General features: G+C 25.8%; 1 protein-coding gene across 1 annotated transcript in view; it reads right to left on the bottom strand.

Annotated features, from left to right (window-relative positions):
* Window positions 1-11200, bottom strand: part of LOC132932951 (uncharacterized) — a 34012-nt gene extending 22812 nt beyond the window's left edge. Inside the window, exon 1 of the mRNA XM_060999293.1 lies at window positions 10890-11200. The gene's annotated coding sequence lies outside the window, so the exon portion shown is untranslated. The remainder of the gene's footprint in view (window positions 1-10889) is intronic.
* Window positions 11201-12962: the final 1762 nt, after the last annotated feature.

Raw genomic sequence — 12962 nt, 5'->3', positions numbered from 1 at the left:
CAGATTAGACAATCAAGATAGTAATGCTGCTTTTTTTGATGATTGTAATGTTGTAAATTATTCTTTTAAAGTTAATGGAAAAAAATATCCTAATGAATTGCAAAATCTTGATTTTAATGATATGAAATTTTGTCAAGCATATGAAGATCATATGAGTTATAAAAAAACCTATTATAAATCACATGAAGAAAATCCATTAATGTATTTAGATAAAAAAATGTTTAGAAAGAGACCATTTTTTGTTGTTAACATGAGTAGACACCAAAGTCAAATTGCGATCTCCAACTGTACAGTAATTTTAAACGTAGATTTCAGTCAAAATTTACCTGATAAAACAATTTGTTATATTTGTTTAATTTCTAGGTCAGTGTATACGTTTGATATTGAAAGAGGAATAGTTGATGAAAGTTTTTAAAAAAAAATCATTCCATACTTTAATTTTTCAAGATATTTTATCTTGAAAAAAAGTTTTTCATATTTATTTTTTGATTAGATCAAGAACACCAATAAATTCTTCATCAAAATTAACAATATTACCTTTCAAATCTAAAATATAAATTTCTATTTTTTGAAACCGATTTTTACTCACTGGTCTATATATCATTTTATGAGGTTTAATCAAAGCACTTTTAGAATTATATTGAAATAAAAATAAAACTTCATCATAATGAGATAGCTCATCAATGTCATGTGTAATAGATTCTTCAATTATATTACAATGTACTTCTAATATTTTGTTGTTATTATTTAATGATGAATTTTCTCCATAATGTGTATATATTGTATCAATCCCTCCTAAACTTAAATTTAAATCTTTATCAAATGAAAAATAATCTTTTGTTATTATTTTAATATAGTTATCATTATTTTCCAACTTCATAATCGAATTGAATAAGATATTTTAATGCTCAATTGAATAATTTCCTTTTAATTCAGTTTTACTATTTTTAGTAGAAATAATACCTTTAATATTTTTTATAAAACCTTGTGTATAAATCATTACTTTCTTTGTACCTATTATTTTATAAAAAATATCTGGTGCTACTTCGAATGAAGCAGGCCATCTTTTATTTATAGGGATTGCATTTGTTATAAAATCTCCAATATAATCAATACCTAAACATTTTGATAAATATTCATCAAAACATAGACCGATTGAGGCTGAAATATTTATAAAACCATCAATTAATTCAAGAGTTATTTTAGGAAAATCGTAACAATTCATTAAATTTTCAATTTCATTTATTGTGTATATTCCTTTAAGAATTGTGTCCATTGGTATTTCACCATTTCTACCTAATCTAAATCTACAATCTTGTTCTATATTTATATAATTTTCATTAGAATTAGGATGATAAATTATTGGTTTACTACTAACCATTGAAAAATCAAATTCACTGTTTTCGAAACCTAAATATTTTTTTAATTTTTCATCTAAATTATAATAACAAGGAGATTTAATTGTAATTCTATTAGTTTCATCAGAGAATGATATAATAAGTGGTTCTATTTCTTTGTTCAATTGTTCAATACTATATCTACCTGTTTTTATATCTATTATATTCTTTTTAATTGTTATACAACACTCTGATTCAATATTAATAAAATTGTTGCCTTTCAAAACTAATGAATAGAGACCTAAAAAATGATCGCTATCATTATTGTGAATAGGTTTGTTTAAATGAATACAACCCTTTTTAACTTTTATAAATACCATTTATAAAAGTAAATTAATTTTTTTATTTAAAATCAAAATCATGTCTTGTTTTCCCATTCTTTAAAATTTTTTCACAATTATAAATAAGATTCAATTTTGTTTCCGAACATGTATTATACCATGTTATTTTGTTTTCTGTAAATTCTTTTGTATATCTTTCTGGTAAATTTAACATATATTCATCATTTAATACAACACTTATTCTTTTTCCAAACTTTATATCAATCATTATGAACTTATTTACTTTGTATGGTTTTCCTTGTTCCAAATCATTAAATTTTTTTAATGTATATCCATTCTTCATTTTATTTAAAGCATCTTTAAAGTTTTCCATTTCCATTTCTTATTTATATTAGAAAATATAAATTTTTTTTATTTTCAATAATTTTTTTAAAAATTTTCTATTTAAAAAATTTTTTTCAATATAAATATAAAAAATGAACGAAACTATATATTGTCTTAAATGTAAAATTCAAACAAAAAATATTAATGCAAATAAAATTCAAACAGTTAATGGTAGATGGAGAATTTCATCAATATGTTTTAAATGTAACACAAATAAAAGTAAATTTATAAAAAATCCTACAATTGGACATAATATTTCCAATAAAAAATTAAATGACACAGATAAAATAATATTAGCTAAAGAACTTCATAAACCAGTTAGAAAAAAATTTTCTAAACGAAGAATAATTACTAAAGGTATTGATGATTTATGGGCTGCTGATTTAGTTATAATGAGAAATTATTCTGATGAAAATGAGGGTTATTCTTATATAATAACTGTTATAGATACGTTTTCAAAATTTTCTTGGGCTTTAGAACTCAAAAAGAAAGATGGAATTAATGTTTCAGAAACATTTCAAAAAATAATAAAACAAGCTATATCACAAAATCATCAAGCACCAAAATTACTCCACGCAGATAAAGGTTTGGAATTTGAAAATAAACATTTTAAAAAAGTTTTGCAAGAATATGGAATTAAAATGTATCAGACCCAAAATGAAGAAAAATCGTCAATTATTGAAAGATTTAACAGAACATTAACAGTAAAATGAGATTACATTTTGAAGTTACAAATTCTAAAAAATGGATTAAAATTTTAAAAAGTTTAATATATGAATATAATTTCAAAGACATACATCGATCTATTGATATGAGACCTTGTGAAGTAAATAAATCTAACGAAGATGATGTTTTTCATAATTTATTTTCTACAAAAAACAAACCTAAACCAAAAATTAAATTTAGTGTAGGTGATAGAGTAAGAATAACAGCTTCTAAAAAAACATTTGGTAATAAATATAGTAATAATTGGACAAAAGAAATATTTATAGTTAATGAAATTTTATACACAAATCCTATTACTTATAAACTTATAGATTTAAACAATGAAGAGATTATAGGGAGTTTTTATAACCAAGAGTTACAAAAAACAAAATTTTAAATGATATTTTTTAATAGAAATTATTCTATTAAAAAATTGAATGTAAAAAAAAATAATATTTTATATAATAAATAATGGATGGATTAAATAAAATTGAACCTTTAGTTAAAGAAATTGATATCAATAATAAAATGGATGTATTAAATAAAATTGAATCTTTAGTTAAAGAAAATGATAACAATAATAAAAAAATATATCATGCTAAAACTTGTGATAAATGTAATTTAACAGTTAAATACAGCAGTTGGTCTACTCATTTAAAATCTTATAATCATCAACAAAATTATATAGATCAAACAGTTTTACCTTTTAGATTTAATAAAACATACAAGGGTATACCAATTAATCAATATAGACTAAACAATTTTAATTATTTGAAATTAATGCGAAATAATATAAAAAGAAGTATAACAAAAAATAAATGTTATGTGAAATTTTGTGCTTTTGAATACTATGAAAATTCTGTGAATGTTAAATATAATCTAAATAAAATTCCAATTGATGGAAATATTTTCATTATTAGTCAAGGAGATGTTGATTTTGGAAATGGAAAGCCTTATGTTTCTAAACTATTACATTCACCAACTTGGTTAGAACTTTGTAAAATAGCTAATGAGCAAATTATTACAACAGGTGATTATACTCACCTTTTTCTAGATGATATTAAGTTTATTCAAGATTTAGGAAATATTAAAATATGTGAATTTAGTATGGGATCTTAATATTATTTAAATGTTATTTTTAATAAAAATTATTTTTATTAAAATATTGAATGTAAAAAAAAATAATATTCTATATAATAAATGGAATATATAAATAAAATTGAACCTTTAGTTATTTAAATGTTATTTTTAATAAAAATTATTTTTATTAAAATATTGAATGTAAAAAAAAATAATATTCTATATAATAAATGGAATATATAAATAAAATTGAACCTTTAGTTAAAAGAAATGTTAACAATAATAAAATGGTTAACAAAACTTGTGAAAAATGTAACTTAACAGTTAGTTACAAAAATTGGTCTAGACATTTGAAATCTATTCGTCATCAAAACAATGATCCAGATCAAACAATTATACCTCGATTTAGAGGAACATACAGAGGTACAACAACAAAAAATGTAAGAACAAAACAAGAGAGAATACCAAAAACAGATAAAACTTGTGATATTTGTAAGCTAACAGTTAAATACAACAGTTGGTCTAAACATTTACAGTCTATTCGTCATCAAAATAATGGTATAAGACCAAGAATATCAAGAGAGATAATACCTAAATCACATAGAGTTTTTAATTTTAATGAAGAAATATTTGAAATAAACAACACGATTCGACCTATTTTAAAAAATGAAGAAACAGCATTTCAAAGTAGATTAAAAACTTATATTATTAAAAATAATATGGGTATTAAAGATATACAAACATTTTTAAATCGTTTAGATAATCCAGTAATAGGACGACTTAAACAAGAATTAAAAATAAAAAAAATAAAACAAACAAATTTAAAAGTAAATATTTGGTTGTATGCTATATATAAGAGAGGTACTAATAAAGAAAATATGGAATATGAGGAAAAAAGTTTTAAAACACCAAATAAAATTTTAACAAAAAATTCTAACTTAAATATAATATATTAATACAAATTAATAATATTAATACAAATACAAAAATTAAAATTGTAAAAGAAGAAGATTTTATAATGAAAAAATCTCAATAGAGACTTCATGAAATTTTAAGTTTGGGAATAAATATAAATAAATATGTTCCTTTTAAGGGTTCTTCATATATTCCATTACCTAAAAACATTGGAAATAAAAAAGCTATTATAAATGTTAAAAATAAAGATGATAAATGTTTTCTTTGGGCAATACTCTCTGCCTTACATCCTGTTGAAGAACATGGAGAAAGAGTAACTAAATATAAAAAATGGGAACATGAATTTGATAAAGAATTTAAAGATATTGAATTTCCAGTAAAAATCACAGACGTTCCGAAATTTGTTAAAAGAACAAAAGATATTTCTATTAATATGTTTTGTTTAGATAACAAAGTAATTGTACCTTTAGAAATGAATGAAATCGAAAAAACTAATCATAAAGATTTATTATATTTGACAGTGGATGATAAGGATAATAAAGGACATTATTGTTGGATTAAAGATTTAGGGAAACTAGTAGGAAGACAAAACACTAAAAATACTAAAAAAAGATTTTACTGTAAAATGTGTTTAAATAGTTTTGGTACAGAAAATATGTTAAATGAACATAAACATTATTGTACTAATAATAAAGCAGCTAAAATAATTCTACCAGAACCCTATAATAAAACTTTAGAATTTGAAAATTATAATCATTTATTAAGAGTCCCTTTTGTGATTTATGCTGACTTTGAATGTACACTTCAACCAATATATACTTGTCAACCAAATGATACAGTCTTTTACAAAATGTTATCAGAAACATATACCTAATAATTTTTGTTATTATATTAAATATAGTAATGGTGATTATAAACCACCTGTAAAATATTCTGGTCCAAACGTAGCTAAAGAATTTTATGAATGTATGAAAAATGAAGAAATACTTATTTCTGAAATATATGATAAAATAGTTCCTATGAAATCATTGAATGTAGAACAATTAAATAATTATAATAAATCTAATAAATGTCATATTTGTGAAAGATATTTATCAGATTTACCTCCAATGTTAGAGAAAAAATTTAAAATAATTAAAGACACTATTGAATATTATAAAAATACTGATGATGTTAAAAAATTTAAATTGTATGAAGATAAACTTAAAAATGAAATAGAAAATAAAAATAAAAATATGAGAAAAGTTCGGGATCATGACCACTTAACTGGAGAATATAGAGGAGCAGCACATTCTATATGTAATCTTAATTACCAAAATCCTCGTTTTATTCCAATTGTTTTTCATAATCTTTCAGGTTATGATGCCCATCTATTTATAAAAGAATTTGGGAACGATACTGAAAAAATAAAATTGCTCGCAAATAATGAGGAAAAATATATTTCTTTTTCAAAAGTGATATCACGTGTAGTAACTAGGAATGGTAAAGACATAAAATTATCTACAGAATTAAGATTTATAGATTCATTCAAATTTTTACCTAGTTCTTTAGACAAATTAACAAATAATTTAAGAAATGATTCGAAATTAAATTTAAAAAATAAATTTAAAGAACTTAGTAAATATTTTCCTGAAGAACATTTAGATTTAGTTACTAGAAAGTTAGCTTATCCCTATGAGTATATGGATAGTAAAGAAAAATTTAATGAAACATGTTTACCTCCTATTGAAAAATTTTATAGTTCTCTCACTGATAAAAATATAACTAAAAAGGAATATGAAAACTCACAAAAAATTTGGAAAGTGTTTAATATACAAAATATGCGTGAATTCACAAGTTTATATAATATGATTGATGTTTTATTGTTAACAGATATAATAGAAAATTTTAGAGATATTTCTTTAAAAAATTATAAATTAGATCCTATGTGGTATTTTACAACACCAGGATTTGCGTGGAATAGTATGTTAAGAATGACAAAAGTAAAATTAGATTTATTAACAGATGTAGATCAATTGTTGATGTTTGAAAATGGAATAAGAGGTGGTTTATCTCAATGTAGTCAAAGGTATTCAAAAGCAAACAATAAATACATGGAAGATATATTTAAAAAAAAAGAGGAATCAATATTTTTAGAATACTTGGATGCAAATAATCTTTATGGGTGGGCAATGAGTAAATATTTACCTACTGGAGATTTCAAATGGGTTGATAATCTGAATGATTTTAATGTAATGAATATTTCTGATGAATCATGTAAAGGTTATATTTTAGAAGTTGATTTAACTTACCCTAAAGATCTTCATGATCTACATTCAGATTTCCCTTTAGCACCGGAAAGACGTTTTGATGACAAAAAACTCCCAAAATTATTAACAACTTTGTATGACAAGAAAAAATATATAATACATTATGAAACACTAAAACTATATATTAATTTAGGTTTAAAAATAGAGAAAATTCACAGAGTGTTAAAATTTAGTCAATCTCCTTGGTTAAAAGTGTATATTAATTTTAATACTAATTTCAGATCAGAAGCTAAGAATGAGTTTGAAAAAGAATATTTCAAATTAATGAACAACAGTGTTTATGGACGTACTATGATGAATGTTCGAAATCATGTTGATATAAGATTATGTTCTAATGCAGTCCAACTAGAAAAATTAATTGCAAAACCAAATTTTGATCGAAGAACAATTTTTACAGAACATTTAGCTGCAGTACATATGAAAAGATGTAAAATAACTTTCGAACAACCAATATATGTAGGAATGTGTATTTTAGATTTATCTAAAATGTTAATGTATGAATTTTATTATAATATTATAAAGAAAAAATATGGAAATAGAGTTAGATTGTTATATACAGATACAGATTCACTTATATTAGAAATAAAAACTAATGATTTTTATCAAGATATGAAAATTATGTTAGATCATTTTGACACTTCAAATTATCCAAAAGATAATACAGAAGATAATATTTATGGTTTACCTTTAGTTAACAAAAAAGTCTTAGGCAAGTTCAAAGATGAATTGAATGGAAAAATTATGACTGAATTTATAGGTTTAAGATCTAAATTATATTCACATCGAATCTTAGATACTGAAAAAAAATTAAAAATGTTGTAGAAAATAAAATATGTTTTAATGATTTTGAAAATTGTTTACTAACAAAAAAATCAAAATATATTAAACAAAATTTATTTAGAACTAAGAAACATGATATTTTTACTGTAGAACAAAACAAAAAAGCTTTAAGTGTTTATGATGATAAAAGATTTATTTTGGAAAATTGTATTGATACATTAGCTTGGGGACATTATAAAATAAATATAGATAGAAATGATTTTGTAAACCATCTCAATACACTAATTAGAAATCAAAATCAAAAAGATTAGAAAAATAGATAATAATAACGCGTCCCCTATTTGGGTGAGCGTTAAATATCAATTTCTTTTTAATACATTTTTATTTTTAATAGAACAATTATATTAAAAAATATTTTAATTATTATTGTATTTAGATTTTCTTAAAAAATATTTTAAGAAATATTTCATTTGGAATTTAATTAATTAATTTCATAAGTTTTGCGAAAAATATTTTAATTATTATTGCATTTAGATTTTCTGATCTTTTTGCACATTGCTTTCTTTGTGATCTTTTATTGATATAATATGAAAATTGAAAACTGTCCCAGGACATACATTTATATACTACTTTTGTAATATTTGCAAAATATACACTTTGCAATTGGAAAAATATATAAATGCTTGGGCTAAGTATGAGAGCCATGTCGTTCAAAAAAAGAAAGGTTATAAAAACTTAGATAAATTCTATTAAAATTCTATTAATTATATAGCTAAATATATTTTTTATTATTTTCACAGATGATGCAATTTATGTATCAGCCGAGGTATCAGCTGACTTACAAAAAGTTACCTAGAATGTTACCTAGAATGGAAAACTTTAAGGCAGCTATTTTTACTCAAAGGGTCATTGCTTTTAATGAAAGTTTTTTACCGATTGGCCCCAAAGGATGTATTAAGCCATTAGCAATAATATGGCACGAAGGTATACAAGGAAGAAAACAAGAAGATTTAACAAGTTGTTTTCATGCATTTTTTTTACACTTCACAGACTTGAAAAAAATAACAATTTGGTTAGATAACTGTTCAGCTCAAAACAAAATTTGGTGCTTTCTTACATTCTTAGTTCAAATAATTAATTCTCAAGATATCCTGGCTCTAGAAATTGGTTTATTTTATTTCCAGCCCGGGCATAGTTTTATGTCTGCCGACCATTTTCACCACCAGGTTGAGTTGTTTATGAAAAAAATGGGAAAAATTATATGATTATTCTGATTTTGAACAATGTATCAAATCAGCTAACAAAGGTTTTGTTGATGCAAAAGTCATGAGAGTAAAAGACTTTTTTGATTACAAATCAGAATGTTCAGTGTACAAATTAAACAAAAAATTAGACCTATGTTAAATGACATAGTTCATATTAAAGCCGAAAGAGGATTGGATTACTTAATGTATTCCACTACTTAAGATGATTATTCACCACTTCAAAAACTTGATTTTCTTAAGCAATCCACGTTAAAAAAAGGCATTGAACAACCACTACAAAAAGTAAGCCCAAGAGGAATCCATCCTTCAAAAAAACAAAGTATTATCCAAGTTCTATTGCCTTTAATGCCACAAAATCGGAGGAAGTTTTGGTTGGATTTTCCTACTTCAGAAACAGCAAATGACCTATATGAAGGAGACAGATTTATATTTATTTATTTTTGCTAAGTTTTATATACTGACATATAAGTGTAGATAAGATCGTTATTTTTAAATATTTTTAGGTCCCTATATATTTGTTTTTATTAAAACTAACTAATATACATTTGTCAAGGAAGATATTTAAAGAAATTTTGATTTATTATTTAAAATTTTTTCTTTTAGATTAATATTAAAGTTTTTCATATGGGTTTCAAAATATTTGGTATTATTCAATGCATAAATTATAATTTGTTAAATACTGGTTGGAGTTATTGTATTTAATATCTTGAATAAATCTTTAATTTTTAAAGTAAATCACAGTAACTCCAGTATAGCGGATTTACTGTTTTTTAGCTTCTTATTCCGATTAGAAGTTTAAGGTTAAGTCCATTGTCTTATACTTAGAGTTATGTTAGACAATTAAAAATATCACCAATCAATTCTACGGATAATATTTAGAATATTGAAAAAAAAAATTGTCAACAAAGATTTAAGGAACAGTGCATGAGTTCATTACATTTCAACTTGTTATGTAATTTTACCAACATTTCAATATTTGGAGATACCCTTTTGAGGGTTAAGGCGGCAGAATATGTATCTATTAAATTTCTAAAATAAAATTACAAATATTTTTAAATGTTTGAAACATTCTATATTTGAAATAAAAACATTGAAAAATATGTCTTAGCTGTGGAGGTAAAACTGTAGTTCAGAGCACTCACAACAATTGTGTGGGTACGATATTATTACGATAAACAATCGACAATTATTTAGCCCTACAATACAATTTACGGGACAGAAACGAACGCTTGCATCTCCCCGGGTACAATCGAGTGTCGGCCATTATAGACACATCATATCATTATTATTATCGTCGCCGATATCATATATCATAATAAATATAATAAAGCACACGATAAGTCCACTGTTATTCCGATAGGACGTGGAACGGAAACGTCCGTTTCCGGTGTTTACACAAGGTGTACTCAAAAACCATTAACGGAGAACGCGTGTGATTCGGGAAAATCGATGGTGCGGGCGCAATAAATCGTGCACCCCCCTGCCAACACGAAAACTATAGGTCTTACACCATTCACCGCCCAATTGGGCTGTCGTGCGGGCCCACCGATTTTGTGGCGGTGGGCCATATACATGTACCTATTATAATAGTTACGTAAATGGGTACCAACCGTTTTTCGCGCGCCCAAACGACGCCGAAAATAGAAGGCATCCAGGCGATCTATGTCGCCCTTAAAGCGGTAGACGAAGAACACGGTGAGAATATAGAGGAAAACCATTATTATTCATAAACATACGGAAGAGATAATACAAAAAATTAAGAGAACAGTCTACCTTGTGTGCTGCGTTTTTCCAAATGATTTTGAGCGCACGATGGCGAAAATATTGAGTGCGTTGAAGTGAGTGACGGCGAACGAGGAGAAACAACGGAATGCGGCAGATATATTGTTTCCCTGAGAAAAGTCGAATTATATCTCTCACGGAGCAAAAACGGTGTCGTAAACACAAATCGGGACACTGGTGGGAAAAACTGAGAACGGAACAAAGGCGAGATAAACACCACGAAAATATGTACGCGGAGCTTAACGGTATTATGGTAGAAAAATAAAGATCACCGATCACTGAAGAACCTCCGCCGCGCTGCAGTCGTCAATCGCGTTGCACGACCGCTCTACAGTCGACCATTGGCGAATAGGGAGCCAGAGCTAGCGCGCGCGTCGGTCGATACACGAAACCTCGGCTTAAGATATACAGGTTAGCTGCTCAGCTGTACAACTCCAAAACACAGTATCTGTATTTTTCATAATTTGATATGAAAATGATTTTTGTAAAGTACGTCAGGCCGCCAACTTAACTTCATCCTTATGACTTGAAACTTCATATCGTTATCAAGGAAATACATAGAATTCAATTTAAATCGACAAAATGCCAAAATGGTATTTTTAGCAGTTTCATTAAGCTGTAATTGTAGATACTGTGTTTTGAAATTTATAGAAAAATTTGAAAATCCTATCACATTTAATTGAAAACACAGTATGTGTAAATTATATTTTTGATATAAAAACTAAGGCCATTTAGGGGGGTATTTAAGAGGGGTGATGGGTCAACCGTCTCCTCCTAGATCTATATTTTGTATTCAATATTTTGAAAAATCATAAATCCTATTTATCAATCGGCAAGAAGACGTGGCATAGTGAAAAATCGAGTCGCCCTATTCCTCCTAGAATGAAGTCTAAGTACTCCCCTAACTCCAATGAACTAACAAATATTTAAATTGTTTTATAAGTGGAGTATTTTCACAAACTTGTATGAAAGTTAACAAAAACCAATAAACAGTTTTATATAATAATAACAACAAAATAATATAAACAAAATAAATAATAGTAAAACATAATAAAATAATTGTAATACAATTAAAAAATTAAAACAAATATGTGTCACTTTCTTTATTACATAAAAGATATAATTTGAAAATACCTAGTCTTCAGGTAGAACAATTTTTACAGTTTTATATAATAATAACAACAAATATAAATAAAATAAATAATAGTAAAACATAATAAAATAATCACAAAGTACTTATTCAGTCTTTATTAAGTCTTATTCATAATCAGTTATGAAAGCATTACCAAGGTCCATCTCATCAACCAAATCTTCTGAAGTGGCAGACACTGGAAGATTTATCCAAAAATGTTTCCTGTTTTCTGGCATTACTGGAACAAGTTTGTCAATGATTCCTTTTTTTTTACTGAGGTTAATTCTTCTATGTTGATCAATTTTTTTAGGAGCATATGTTTTAATGCCTTTCAAAAATTTTTTTTGTATGAAGTCTAAAGTCTTTGGCTCTCCATTAAAATCTGTCCAGTATTCCATAGAAGTCGATCCTCTTGTAAATTTGGCCATAACAACACTGTTAATTTTAAATCCATACAATGTATCTGTTTTTACATTGGTAGTCCTTTTTTTGTTTTGCCACTCATAAAAATCTTTCAATTCTAAAATATTTAAATTTTGTCGGCTTTGGGAAATACAATTCTTAAGGTCTTCAAAGTCATATATATGCCTTATTTGTTTAAATCGCCGGCCCGCTATTCGTTCAGATTGTGTTACGGTTCAGTAGTTTATATTTCCACCACACGCGTAAAGCGCTAGTATAAACTTTAGGACACGATGTAGAGAAGAGAAGGTGATAACACTCGGCTTGGCCAGGAGAAAAAAAGCGGCTTAGTTTTTGACGGCAAATTCGTAGTTTAAATAATATCCACCTGGAGCACCACAAGCTTCAGAGGCTGGGTGTTTGAATAATTGCATTAGACACTATATCTTTGGTCCCGGGTAGAAAGGGCATAAGTCAATTTGACCAACTTTTTGAGACAGCAGTAACAATGTTTGAAAATTCCTACGTGT

The sequence above is a fragment of the Metopolophium dirhodum genome, chromosome 1 (genome assembly GCF_019925205.1).
Source record: "Metopolophium dirhodum isolate CAU chromosome 1, ASM1992520v1, whole genome shotgun sequence".
NCBI classification, from domain to species: Eukaryota; Metazoa; Arthropoda; class Insecta; order Hemiptera; family Aphididae; genus Metopolophium; species Metopolophium dirhodum.
Note: the sequence above shows the minus strand (reverse complement) of the source record. Positions and strands in the feature narration are given on the sequence as shown.